The 14,666-nt window shown below is 43.6% G+C and overlaps 5 non-coding genes across 5 annotated transcripts; all 5 read right to left on the bottom strand.

Moving 5' to 3' along the window:
* Positions 1-414: 414 nt before the first annotated feature.
* On the bottom strand, positions 415-496 carry Trnas-gcu. Its single transcript has one exon. It is a non-coding gene; the product is annotated as a tRNA-Ser (tRNA).
* Positions 497-1,318: 822 nt separating this feature from the next.
* Trnas-gcu lies at positions 1,319-1,400 on the bottom strand. Its single transcript has one exon. It is a non-coding gene; the product is annotated as a tRNA-Ser (tRNA).
* An 822-nt stretch (positions 1,401-2,222) lies between these two features.
* Trnas-gcu lies at positions 2,223-2,304 on the bottom strand. Its single transcript has one exon. It is a non-coding gene; the product is annotated as a tRNA-Ser (tRNA).
* An 822-nt stretch (positions 2,305-3,126) lies between these two features.
* On the bottom strand, positions 3,127-3,208 carry Trnas-gcu. Its single transcript has one exon. It is a non-coding gene; the product is annotated as a tRNA-Ser (tRNA).
* Positions 3,209-4,030: 822 nt separating this feature from the next.
* On the bottom strand, positions 4,031-4,112 carry Trnas-gcu. Its single transcript has one exon. It is a non-coding gene; the product is annotated as a tRNA-Ser (tRNA).
* Between the last annotated feature and the right edge of the window lie 10,554 nt (positions 4,113-14,666).

Genomic DNA, 14,666 nt, shown 5'->3' with positions numbered 1-14,666 from the left:
AGACCAGAGGCTCCTGCTGTTGGCGATGGAGACAGGCCCTATCAGATCGCTTCCGCGTATGGCGGCCGGACGGAAAGCAAACTGTCGAAAGGCGACAGTTGTGCTACAGTTGGGGGTATTATAGGCTCGATACGTTAAAATGACTGCAAGAAGTAAGCACTTAAATATGAATGAGAACGCACCGTTCCCAAACACCACCATGGTGCCAAACTTCGATTCGTTTTTAGATCTTGAGATGGTGTTTGATTCGAAAGACGTACGCTATCGAATGTTGTGTCCTTCCAATTGGTAGGCGGTTTAGTTTCGTATTTCTTACAGATGCTATCTGCCACATACACGTTCCGTTGCTACTACTGAGTGGCGTTTCGTATGTAGAAGGTGTGATCCGAAATGGGTGCTTAACGTAAAATTCTTCGACGAGGATGGGATTCGAACCCACGCGTGCAGAGCACATTGGATTAGCAGTCCAACGCCTTAACCACTCGGCCACCTCGTCTGACGCATCGGAAACTGCGTCCCTCGCTAGTCCTTACGGAAAGAAGTCGTTTGTCGATTCGAAAACGCATCGTACTGTGGCTGGTGTTAACGCTGTAATGCCCTGCTGCAGTGCAGCTGACCAAGCTCCCACTCATGAATCATTTAATGATGGCATCTGTCCACGTCGGTATCCCATCGGAGGAAAGTAGTCGGCCCACTTACTTACTGCAGAAATAAGCACCGAATCGTCGTGTAGCGTTGTCTAATGCAAATGAGAAATGTCCTGTGCATTACGTATAACGACTAGTGGAACTACGCGATTATCTCGATTCGCAACAATTATTTGTCACCTTCGATGACCTCATCGCTGATGTTGCTTTCAAGTTTCTTTCGAAGAGCAAACCACGTTCTTCGTAGCCGAATTGTGAGACCAGAGGCTCCTGCTGTTGGCGATGGAGACAGGCCCTATCAGATCGCTTCCGCGTATGGCGGCCGGACGGAAAGCAAACTGTCGAAAGGCGACAGTTGTGCTACAGTTGGGGGTATTATAGGCTCGATACGTTAAAATGACTGCAAGAAGTAAGCACTTAAATATGAATGAGAACGCACCGTTCCCAAACACCACCATGGTGCCAAACTTCGATTCGTTTTTAGATCTTGAGATGGTGTTTGATTCGAAAGACGTACGCTATCGAATGTTGTGTCCTTCCAATTGGTAGGCGGTTTAGTTTCGTATTTCTTACAGATGCTATCTGCCACATACACGTTCCGTTGCTACTACTGAGTGGCGTTTCGTATGTAGAAGGTGTGATCCGAAATGGGTGCTTAACGTAAAATTCTTCGACGAGGATGGGATTCGAACCCACGCGTGCAGAGCACATTGGATTAGCAGTCCAACGCCTTAACCACTCGGCCACCTCGTCTGACGCATCGGAAACTGCGTCCCTCGCTAGTCCTTACGGAAAGAAGTCGTTTGTCGATTCGAAAACGCATCGTACTGTGGCTGGTGTTAACGCTGTAATGCCCTGCTGCAGTGCAGCTGACCAAGCTCCCACTCATGAATCATTTAATGATGGCATCTGTCCACGTCGGTATCCCATCGGAGGAAAGTAGTCGGCCCACTTACTTACTGCAGAAATAAGCACCGAATCGTCGTGTAGCGTTGTCTAATGCAAATGAGAAATGTCCTGTGCATTAGGTATAACGACTAGTGGAACTACGCGATTATCTCGATTCGCAACAATTATTTGTCACCTTCGATGACCTCATCGCTGATGTTGCTTTCAAGTTTCTTTCGAAGAGCAAACCACGTTCTTCGTAGCCGAATTGTGAGACCAGAGGCTCCTGCTGTTGGCGATGGAGACAGGCCCTATCAGATCGCTTCCGCGTATGGCGGCCGGACGGAAAGCAAACTGTCGAAAGGCGACAGTTGTGCTACAGTTGGGGGTATTATAGGCTCGATACGTTAAAATGACTGCAAGAAGTAAGCACTTAAATATGAATGAGAACGCACCGTTCCCAAACACCACCATGGTGCCAAACTTCGATTCGTTTTTAGATCTTGAGATGGTGTTTGATTCGAAAGACGTACGCTATCGAATGTTGTGTCCTTCCAATTGGTAGGCGGTTTAGTTTCGTATTTCTTACAGATGCTATCTGCCACATACACGTTCCGTTGCTACTACTGAGTGGCGTTTCGTATGTAGAAGGTGTGATCCGAAATGGGTGCTTAACGTAAAATTCTTCGACGAGGATGGGATTCGAACCCACGCGTGCAGAGCACATTGGATTAGCAGTCCAACGCCTTAACCACTCGGCCACCTCGTCTGACGCATCGGAAACTGCGTCCCTCGCTAGTCCTTACGGAAAGAAGTCGTTTGTCGATTCGAAAACGCATCGTACTGTGGCTGGTGTTAACGCTGTAATGCCCTGCTGCAGTGCAGCTGACCAAGCTCCCACTCATGAATCATTTAATGATGGCATCTGTCCACGTCGGTATCCCATCGGAGGAAAGTAGTCGGCCCACTTACTTACTGCAGAAATAAGCACCGAATCGTCGTGTAGCGTTGTCTAATGCAAATGAGAAATGTCCTGTGCATTAGGTATAACGACTAGTGGAACTACGCGATTATCTCGATTCGCAACAATTATTTGTCACCTTCGATGACCTCATCGCTGATGTTGCTTTCAAGTTTCTTTCGAAGAGCAAACCACGTTCTTCGTAGCCGAATTGTGAGACCAGAGGCTCCTGCTGTTGGCGATGGAGACAGGCCCTATCAGATCGCTTCCGCGTATGGCGGCCGGACGGAAAGCAAACTGTCGAAAGGCGACAGTTGTGCTACAGTTGGGGGTATTATAGGCTCGATACGTTAAAATGACTGCAAGAAGTAAGCACTTAAATATGAATGAGAACGCACCGTTCCCAAACACCACCATGGTGCCAAACTTCGATTCGTTTTTAGATCTTGAGATGGTGTTTGATTCGAAAGACGTACGCTATCGAATGTTGTGTCCTTCCAATTGGTAGGCGGTTTAGTTTCGTATTTCTTACAGATGCTATCTGCCACATACACGTTCCGTTGCTACTACTGAGTGGCGTTTCGTATGTAGAAGGTGTGATCCGAAATGGGTGCTTAACGTAAAATTCTTCGACGAGGATGGGATTCGAACCCACGCGTGCAGAGCACATTGGATTAGCAGTCCAACGCCTTAACCACTCGGCCACCTCGTCTGACGCATCGGAAACTGCGTCCCTCGCTAGTCCTTACGGAAAGAAGTCGTTTGTCGATTCGAAAACGCATCGTACTGTGGCTGGTGTTAACGCTGTAATGCCCTGCTGCAGTGCAGCTGACCAAGCTCCCACTCATGAATCATTTAATGATGGCATCTGTCCACGTCGGTATCCCATCGGAGGAAAGTAGTCGGCCCACTTACTTACTGCAGAAATAAGCACCGAATCGTCGTGTAGCGTTGTCTAATGCAAATGAGAAATGTCCTGTGCATTAGGTATAACGACTAGTGGAACTACGCGATTATCTCGATTCGCAACAATTATTTGTCACCTTCGATGACCTCATCGCTGATGTTGCTTTCAAGTTTCTTTCGAAGAGCAAACCACGTTCTTCGTAGCCGAATTGTGAGACCAGAGGCTCCTGCTGTTGGCGATGGAGACAGGCCCTATCAGATCGCTTCCGCGTATGGCGGCCGGACGGAAAGCAAACTGTCGAAAGGCGACAGTTGTGCTACAGTTGGGGGTATTATAGGCTCGATACGTTAAAATGACTGCAAGAAGTAAGCACTTAAATATGAATGAGAACGCACCGTTCCCAAACACCACCATGGTGCCAAACTTCGATTCGTTTTTAGATCTTGAGATGGTGTTTGATTCGAAAGACGTACGCTATCGAATGTTGTGTCCTTCCAATTGGTAGGCGGTTTAGTTTCGTATTTCTTACAGATGCTATCTGCCACATACACGTTCCGTTGCTACTACTGAGTGGCGTTTCGTATGTAGAAGGTGTGATCCGAAATGGGTGCTTAACGTAAAATTCTTCGACGAGGATGGGATTTGAACCCACGCGTGCAGAGCACATTGGATTAGCAGTCTAACGCCTTAACCACTCGGCCACCTCGTCTGACGCATCGGAAACTGCGTCCCTCGCTAGTCCTTACGGAAAGAAGTCGTTTGTCGATTCGAAAACGCATCGTACTGTGGCTGGTGTTAACGCTGTAATGCCCTGCTGCAGTGCAGCTGACCAAGCTCCCACTCATGAATCATTTAATGATGGCATCTGTCCACGTCGGTATCCCATCGGAGGAAAGTAGTCGGCCCACTTACTTACTGCAGAAATAAGCACCGAATCGTCGTGTAGCGTTGTCTAATGCAAATGAGAAATGTCCTGTGCATTAGGTATAACGACTAGTGGAACTACGCGATTATCTCGATTCGCAACAATTATTTGTCACCTTCGATGACCTCATCGCTGATGTTGCTTTCAAGTTTCTTTCGAAGAGCAAACCACGTTCTTCGTAGCCGAATTGTGAGACCAGAGGCTCCTGCTGTTGGCGATGGAGACAGGCCCTATCAGATCGCTTCCGCGTATGGCGGCCGGACGGAAAGCAAACTGTCGAAAGGCGACAGTTGTGCTACAGTTGGGGGTATTATAGGCTCGATACGTTAAAATGACTGCAAGAAGTAAGCACTTAAATATGAATGAGAACGCACCGTTCCCAAACACCACCATGGTGCCAAACTTCGATTCGTTTTTAGATCTTGAGATGGTGTTTGATTCGAAAGACGTACGCTATCGAATGTTGTGTCCTTCCAATTGGTAGGCGGTTTAGTTTCGTATTTCTTACAGATGCTATCTTACACATACACGTTCCGTTGCTACTACTGAGTGGCGTTTCGTATGTAGAAGGTGTGATCCGAAATGGGTGCTTAACGTAAAATTCTTCGACGAGGATGGGATTCGAACCCACGCGTGCAGAGCACATTGGATTAGCAGTCCAACGCCTTAACCACTTTTTTTTTTTTTTTTTTTTTTTTATTTAGGGCCTCCCTTCTCCCCTCACAGCCCTTCCAAACGCTCACCTTGCTTTGCCTTCTTCGGCTAGCCTCTTTACTTTTGTCGTTTTTGTTATTATTATCATTATTATTATGAGTCCATCCTTCTACCAACTTTTTTTTACTTTTTTTGTTGTATGTACATTTTTATGTTTTTGATACCAAGTCCTCATTTTTCTTACTTTTTGCGAGTGCTCGGCCACTTTTTTCTTTTTTTGTATCTTTTTGTTTTATTTTATGTTTTTTTTGTTTTTTTTTATTTATTTATTTTTTTTTTTTTTATTTCGGCTTCTCAATTTTTTTTTTCTGTAAGCTGGATGTCTAATTTACCTTAGCTAACAGAAATGTGAAATAAATATTTCATCTTAATATGAATTAAAGGTAATGAATCTTCCTCTTGCTAATTGAAAGATAAGTATATTAAAATAAACTGATACGTGAAGTCTCTCATCTTCATAAGGAAAACATAAAATCTTGCAACCCCTTGAAGAACTTTTTTCTTTAGAACTTAGAACTTCTCCGCGTATGGCATAAGATAATTAAAAAAAATACAATACATAAAACTTGATGTCTAATTTCTTCATGAGGATATAGTCCTGTGCGTCTTGCCGCGGGCTTGATTTCTTTTCTGCAGTGTCTCGTAAAAGGATCGAAGACATTCCGGTTCCAGGCATCTGTAATCGTGCAAGGCTGACATCTCTGAATTCCGTACCAATCTTAATCTGTCTATTGTTCTCTGTTTAATTTTATTCCATGATTCTATTTAGGAAGCATGCGTAATTTTTTTTGTAGTCTTTTGTCCACATGAGATGCTGGTGCTGAGTCGTTAGATACACCCAATAGCCTTCTTTGCTTGTATTTTCTGCCTTCAAGATATAGTGCACAGTGTGCCCTTTTAGCCAGTTAACAGCATTTCTTTTCGTATCAGGGTATGGCACTGCGTCTGGAGTCAGAAAATCTGCGGCGGTGAAAACGGTTGGAGATGTTCTGTTAACGGTCGCTAATTTCTCCTTAACTATATGCCATATGTCTCTTACTCTTTCACACACGAATCGGTGTTCTTCAGTGTCAAGAAGGTTACACGACGCGCACAAGGGCGAATTTGTGAGATGTATAGCGTGCAATTTGGAATTAGTTGAAATTTTCCTGTTGACTGCATTATACCAAGTTGCTTTCACCTTAGAGGGTAAGTTCCGATCGTGGATATTTTTCCAAATTGCAGACCAGTCTTTGTGGGGGTATTTTCTTTCAATAATATTTCCTTCCTTAGCTTCCATCAAATATGTATAGATGTCCTTTACTCTCTTCAACTGCTGTGCTGAGAGCCTCGAGGAGATATAACTGTACTCTACGAGAAAAGTTTTCAGGTGACAAAGACCAGCTGGTATATGCTTCACATCTATTGGCGGCTGCATGCTTGTTGGAGCAATTTCATTCAGCAAGTGGGCCGTTAAGCTGTCGGGCATCTGTTTCCATTGCTTGCACATTCGACACACATATAACGCTCGTGACCTGTAACTGACATCAACAAGGTTTAAACCTCCTTTCCTTGTCGGGAGTGTTAGTGTATTGAACTTCACTTTGAAAATGTTGCCTTGGCATACAAAGCTTCCTATCGCGGATAAAATTCTTCTGGCTGTTTCTAATGGCATCGGAAAAGCTTGGACAACATAGTTAAGTTTGGATGTTATATACACATTTACTAGTTTGATTTTCTGTATCTCGTCCAGTTGCCTCATACTGTTTCCTTGTACAGATGCTCGTATGCTTGCAAGTAGGTTTTTATAATTGACGGCAATAGTGTGTTGGATGTTGTTCCTAAATTCAATACCCAAACATTTCAATGTGGATACTTCCGTCAATTGTCCCCGATTTTGCATGGATATTCCTCTGCCTAGGTTCATGATGCCTGACTTCCTTTTATGTAGTTTGGCGCCAGAAGCAAGTTCATATGTGTGTACAATCTGAAGAGCTTTCGCCACTTCATCTTCATTTATAACCAGGACGCCCACATCATCTGCGTAGGCGTTGCACACTATTTTCTTGCCGTTTATACACAATCCTTGCAGGTGATGCGTGAGTGTCGCGAGGAGAGGTTCTATTGCTATTGCGAAAAGGGCCATTGACATTGGGCAACCTTGACGTACGGATCCAGTCAATTCAATCTCTCTACTTAGTTGTCCGTTTATCATTATTCGTGCTACACTGTTTTTCAGAATTTGTTGAATAATCCTCACGAATCGTGGTGGGAATCCCATTACTTCCATGATACCAAGAAGATACTTATGATCGACCCTGTCAAACGCCTTCTCGAAGTCTAATGACACTAAAGCACATTTTATGCGGCATACATTTGCGGTTGATATTATATCCCTATATTCGCATATATTCTGATAGATGTTTCTGTCTTTGCCTACACATGTTTGGTACGTGCCAGTTACAGAGTTAATAACCATTTTTATTCTTCTTGCTAATACGCGGGCCATAATTTTGTAATCACTGTTGAGTAAAGTTACTGGGCGAAGGTTTTCAATCGCTTTGCTAAGTGAGTTCTTAGGAATTGGAACAATGATCCCTTCAGGAAATTCTTTGGGAGCGGCAACAGTGCCACTCATGATTTCGTTGTACATACATAGCAACTTGCTTTTCATTTGTGGCCAGAACACTTGGTAGAATTCCACGGGGATACCGTCAGGTCCTGGAGACTTATTTTTAGGACTCTGTGCTATTGCGTCTTTCAATTCGTCCTCTTCTATTTCGGCCATGAGATTTTCTATTTGCTCTGTACTAATTCGTCCTGATACGTTTCTAACAAGATCACGCCGCGCCTCGTCGACGGTAGGTTTGGTGGACATCATATCTGAGATATATTTATGAACAGCGTTTTGAATTTCATGCTGTTTTGTGTGCCTGGTCCCATCAGGTAACATAACTTCTGTCAGTATTTTTCTGTTTCCTCTCTTATTCTCGCGCATTACATGGTACATAGCCGTTTCTTCCCCTTCTACAACGTTGTGTAGTCTCGCTCTGACTTTAAAACCTTCTGACTGTCGCCGCTTCAGCGCCAAAAGTTTTGCTTTGACTTTCTGAATCCGGCTAAAGTTCTCCATTAGTCGTGTGTCCAAGGTGTACAGGTCCCTAAGGCAGCTAAAATAAAATTCAGTCGTCTTTTTAATCCAGAAACTTTTCTGTCGCGAGTAATCCATCAGCAGTCTTCTTATTTTAGGCTTCGCACATTGTAACCACCAAGCTATGGCAGAACTGTATCGCGGGAATCGTTTCTCGCATTCTTGCCACACATTAGTAAATGCTACGCGACATTCCTCATCTTGGAGATGTGTAATGTTGAGTTTCCATATGCCCCTCGCTCGGTAAGTCTCTTGTTTTTCCAAATTTACTGTGGTGATGTACGCGGCATGGTCAGAAAACATAGTGGGCCAGACCTCAGACTGGAGTACATGGTTCTTAAGGTTGGACGACACGTAAATTCTGTCTAGCCTGCTTGCTGAGTGACTGTTAAAATATGTGAAACCGGCCTGTGCGCCATGGGTATGTTCCCAGGTATCGGTTAACTGCATTTGGTGGACTATTCTTTCCAGTTCTACGGACTTGTTGAAATTCGGTGTCTGGTCTTTCGGGCTAAGTACAGAATTAAAATCGCCGGCTAGGATTATATAATCTTGACGTGTACCGAAGAGATGAACGATTTCCCTTCTAAAAAAATCCGCTCTAGCACGCCTGTGATTGTTGCCTGACGGTGCATAAACGTTGATGATGCGGGCATTGTTAACAGTCACTGCAACCCCTCTGCTGTTTTCAAGTTTTGCTATTTGTGTGACACGGATGCCTTCTTTCGTGAGAATTGCGGTTCCCAGCTCTGCACCGATACCGGGGTTTATTGTGGCGTTGTATCCACGTATCTTTTCTAATTTAATATCTGTTACTTCCTGGAACAGTAGTATATCAACGTCAGCTGCGTATAGAAAGTCTTGGAGATGTTGTCAATGCAGGGAGGAGCGTATCTTATTAATGTTCAACGTAGCGATTTTGTAGGCTTGCGCTGCGTTCATATTGTCCTATTCATTACCGAAGTCAGTATTCGTCATACGAAGTGCTGTCGGAGGAAAATCCTTTTTCACATGTATGTTCCGGCAATGATGTATTCATCGTGTTCAGTTGATCTCTTGGGACAGAAGTCTGTTCCGTTCCTCCAGTTTCGTTCAATTCTTCATCTTGATGCATTTCATCCGATTCATCAGCCCAGGTTTTGTGTTGATTAGCTTTCGATGTCTCTTTTTCTGCATTTCTAGTATCAGGGAAAACCTTGTCTGCATCGAAATTTACTATCAGCTTCAACCTCTCGTTTGACGACTGGTCCGTTGACATGGGGCATGGTGTATTTGATTTAGCTTGCAAGGGGTCAGGTGCCTGCATACTCAGAACCGGATTACGATGTTGTTCTTCATGCAGTTTGTTGCTAATCTGCTTTGCTTTTTCTCGCAAAGGGGGTGCCAGTTGTTCAGCTCCCTTATGAGCTAGTCTCCTCTTTTTGTGTTTCCTTGGAGGACTGACTCTTGGGGAGGTTTCATCGTTTTCCATTACATCTTGGGTTTCTTGCGCTCGGTCCTGTTCTCTGGCAAGTGATGGGTTGGTTTCCTTATGGTTTTCTGGAGACTGCTCATTCTGAAGGACTATAACCGGTTCAGGAGTTTGTTCTATTTGAACAGAGATATTTGGTTCTTTTTCTTGACACTCTGGCTGTGTTGTCACCGTCGAGTCGCTAACTTCCATTATCACTTCAATGTCGCGAGCTGCATCTTCCTCGATAGCGTCCCGAGTAGCGTCAGGAGCGTCACGCGTATGGAGTTGTCCAGCGGCTGCCGCTGCTTAAGTTAAAGGCAACGTTGACATGGCCGGGGGTCTCACTGCTTCGCCCGCAGGTAGCTGGGCCACTCGGCGTTGTATACACTGCGAGCGGACATGGCCTGTGCTGCCGCAAGACGCGCAGGTTCTTGGCTGCCCATCATATATGACTATAGCCCGATAGCCACAAACATTTATATACGAGGGTATGTGCTTGTGTAAATCCACTCGCAGTTGCCTGATACCATTCAAGACGGTGAACTTGTGAGCAGGAGACCACTTTTCTGCAAAATTGCTAATTATTCTCCCATAAGGAGCTATCACGGAGTTGATCTGCTCAGCGGTGATTTCAAATGGTAGCTCAAAGATACGGACAGTTCTTAATCCAAAGCCAGCATGCGTAACACGAACTGCACTAACATTGCCATCGTGATGTTTGAACTTAAATGTTCCGCCACTAGATTCAACAATTTTGTCACACAATTCCGTGTTTTTAAGCTTGACATACACAATACTACTCACAATTGAAAGGTGAATACCTATAATATCCTCAAAAGAAATTTTCACAACTTCTTCTAACCATGTCTCAATTTCGAACGAATTCGGTCTCTGCCCTTTCTGGTCAAAAACAAATTTCAATGTGTCTCTCCTATTAGGCTGATCCATCTCTCCTTCTAATATGAATCCATCAAGAGTCTCAAATAACGCAGTAACTACTGCAACAGGCGCTTGACTTACCGAGCGGAGCGCAGCAGACCGCAGCGCACAGCACACGCCGTAGGTCCGCACACCACGGCCGCCAAAAGCCGACTGCCCACTCGGCCACCTCGTCTGACGCATCGGAAACTGCGTCCCTCGCTAGTCCTTACGGAAAGAAGTCGTTTGTCGATTCGAAAACGCATCGTACTGTGGCTGGTGTTAACGCTGTAATGCCCTGCTGCAGTGCAGCTGACCAAGCTCCCACTCATGAATCATTTAATGATGGCATCTGTCCACGTCGGTATCCCATCGGAGGAAAGTAGTCGGCCCACTTACTTACTGCAGAAATAAGCACCGAATCGTCGTGTAGCGTTGTCTAATGCAAATGAGAAATGTCCTGTGCATTAGGTATAACGACTAGTGGAACTACGCGATTATCTCGATTCGCAACAATTATTTGTCACCTTCGATGACCTCATCGCTGATGTTGCTTTCAAGTTTCTTTCGAAGAGCAAACCACGTTCTTCGTAGCCGAATTGTGAGACCAGAGGCTCCTGCTGTTGGCGATGGAGCCAGGCCCTATCAGATCGCTTCCGCGTATGGCGGCCGGACGGAAAGCAAACTGTCGAAAGGCGACAGTTGTGCTACAGTTGGGGGTATTATAGGCTCGATACGTTAAAATGACTGCAAGAAGTAAGCACTTAAATATGAATGAGAACGCACCGTTCCCAAACACCACCATGGTGCCAAACTTCGATTCGTTTTTAGATCTTGAGATGGTGTTTGATTCGAAAGACGTACGCTATCGAATGTTGTGTCCTTCCAATTGGTAGGCGGTTTAGTTTCGTATTTCTTACAGATGCTATCTGCCACATACACGTTCCGTTGCTACTACTGAGTGGCGTTTCGTATGTAGAAGGTGTGATCCGAAATGGGTGCTTAACGTAAAATTCTTCGACGAGGATGGGATTCGAACCCACGCGTGCAGAGCACATTGGATTAGCAGTCCAACGCCTTAACCACTTTTTTTTTTTTTTTTTTTTTTTTATTTAGGGCCTCCCTTCTCCCCTCACAGCCCTTCCAAACGCTCACCTTGCTTTGCCTTCTTCGGCTAGCCTCTTTACTTTTGTCGTTTTTGTTATTATTATCATTATTATTATGAGTCCATCCTTCTACCAACTTTTTTTTACTTTTTTTGTTGTATGTACATTTTTATGTTTTTGATACCAAGTCCTCATTTTTCTTACTTTTTGCGAGTGCTCGGCCACTTTTTTCTTTTTTTGTATCTTTTTGTTTTATTTTATGTTTTTTTTGTTTTTTTTATTTTTTTATTTTATTTTTTTTTTATTTCGGCTTCTCAATTTTTTTTTTCTGTAAGCTGGATGTCTAATTTACCTTAGCTAACAGAAATGTGAAATAAATATTTCATCTTAATATGAATTAAAGGTAATGAATCTTCCTCTTGCTAATTGAAAGATAAGTATATTAAAATAAACTGATACGTGAAGTCTCTCATCTTCATAAGGAAAACATAAAATCTTGCAACCCCTTGAAGAACTTTTTTCTTTAGAACTTAGAACTTCTCCGCGTATGGCATAAGATAATTAAAAAAAATACAATACATAAAACTTGATGTCTAATTTCTTCATGAGGATATAGTCCTGTGCGTCTTGCCGCGGGCTTGATTTCTTTTCTGCAGTGTCTCGTAAAAGGATCGAAGACATTCCGGTTCCAGGCATCTGTAATCGTGCAAGGCTGACATCTCTGAATTCCGTACCAATCTTAATCTGTCTATTGTTCTCTGTTTAATTTTATTCCATGATTCTATTTAGGAAGCATGCGTAATTTTTTTTGTAGTCTTTTGTCCACATGAGATGCTGGTGCTGAGTCGTTAGATACACCCAATAGCCTTCTTTGCTTGTATTTTCTGCCTTCAAGATATAGTGCACAGTGTGCCCTTTTAGCCAGTTAACAGCATTTCTTTTCGTATCAGGGTATGGCACTGCGTCTGGAGTCAGAAAAACGGCGGCGGTGAAAACGGTTGGAGATGTTCTGTTAACGGTCGCTAATTTCTCCTTAACTATATGCCATATGTCTCTTACTCTTTCACACACGAATCGGTGTTCTTCAGTGTCAAGAAGGTTACACGACGCGCACAAGGGCGAATTTGTGAGATGTATAGCGTGCAATTTGGAATTAGTTGAAATTTTCCTGTTGACTGCATTATACCAAGTTGCTTTCACCTTAGAGGGTAAGTTCCGATCGTGGATATTTTTCCAAATTGCAGACCAGTCTTTGTGGGGGTATTTTCTTCCAATAATATTTCCTTCCTTAGCTTCCATCAAATATGTATAGATGTCCTTTACTCTCTTCAACTGCTGTGCTGAGAGCCTCGAGGAGATATAACTGTACTCTACGAGAAAAGTTTTCAGGTGACAAAGACCAGCTGGTATATGCTTCACATCTATTGGCGGCTGCATGCTTGTTGGAGCAATTTCATTCAGCAAGTGGGCCGTTAAGCTGTCGGGCATCTGTTTCCATTGCTTGCACATTCGACACACATATAACGCTCGTGACCTGTAACTGACATCAACAAGGTTTAAACCTCCTTTCCTTGTCGGGAGTGTTAGTGTATTGAACTTCACTTTGAAAATGTTGCCTTGGCATACAAAGCTTCCTATCGCGGATAAAATTCTTCTGGCTGTTTCTAATGGCATCGGAAAAGCTTGGACAACATAGTTAAGTTTGGATGTTATATACACATTTACTAGTTTGATTTTCTGTATCTCGTCCAGTTGCCTCATACTGTTTCCTTGTACAGATGCTCGTATGCTTGCAAGTAGGTTTTTATAATTGACGGCAATAGTGTGTTGGATGTTGTTCCTAAATTCAATACCCAAACATTTCAATGTGGATACTTCCGTCAATTGTCCCCGATTTTGCATGGATATTCCTCTGCCTAGGTTCATGATGCCTGACTTCCTTTTATGTAGTTTGGCGCCAGAAGCAAGTTCATATGTGTGTACAATCTGAAGAGCTTTCGCCACTTCATCTTCATTTATAACCAGGACGCCCACATCATCTGCGTAGGCGTTGCACACTATTTTCTTGCCGTTTATACACAATCCTTGCAGGTGATGCGTGAGTGTCGCGAGGAGAGGTTCTATTGCTATTGCGAAAAGGGCCATTGACATTGGGCAACCTTGACGTACGGATCCAGTCAATTCAATCTCTCTACTTAGTTGTCCGTTTATCATTATTCGTGCTACACTGTTTTTCAGAATTTGTTGAATAATCCTCACGAATCGTGGTGGGAATCCCATTACTTCCATGATACCAAGAAGATACTTATGATCGACCCTGTCAAACGCCTTCTCGAAGTCTAATGACACTAAAGCACATTTTATGCGGCATACATTTGCGGTTGATATTATATCCCTATATTCGCATATATTCTGATAGATGTTTCTGTCTTTGCCTACACATGTTTGGTACGTGCCAGTTACAGAGTTAATAACCATTTTTATTCTTCTTGCTAATACGCGGGCCATAATTTTGTAATCACTGTTGAGTAAAGTTACTGGGCGAAGGTTTTCAATCGCTTTGCTAAGTGAGTTCTTAGGAATTGGAACAATGATCCCTTCAGGAAATTCTTTGGGAGCGGCAACAGTGCCACTCATGATTTCGTTGTACATACATAGCAACTTGCTTTTCATTTGTGGCCAGAACACTTGGTAGAATTCCACGGGGATACCGTCAGGTCCTGGAGACTTATTTTTAGGACTCTGTGCTATTGCGTCTTTCAATTCGTCCTCTTCTATTTCGGCCATGAGATTTTCTATTTGCTCTGTACTAATTCGTCCTGATACGTTTCTAACAAGATCACGCCGCGCCTCGTCGACGGTAGGTTTGGTGGACATCATATCTGAGATATATTTATGAACAGCGTTTTGAATTTCATGCTGTTTTGTGTGCCTGGTCCCATCAGGTAACATAACTTCTGTCAGTATTTTTCTGTTTCCTCTCTTATTCTCGCGCATTACATGGTACATAGCCGTTT

Source organism: Schistocerca americana, chromosome 2 (genome assembly GCF_021461395.2).
Source record: "Schistocerca americana isolate TAMUIC-IGC-003095 chromosome 2, iqSchAmer2.1, whole genome shotgun sequence".
Classification (NCBI taxonomy): domain Eukaryota; kingdom Metazoa; phylum Arthropoda; class Insecta; order Orthoptera; family Acrididae; genus Schistocerca; species Schistocerca americana.
Note: the sequence above shows the minus strand (reverse complement) of the source record. Positions and strands in the feature narration are given on the sequence as shown.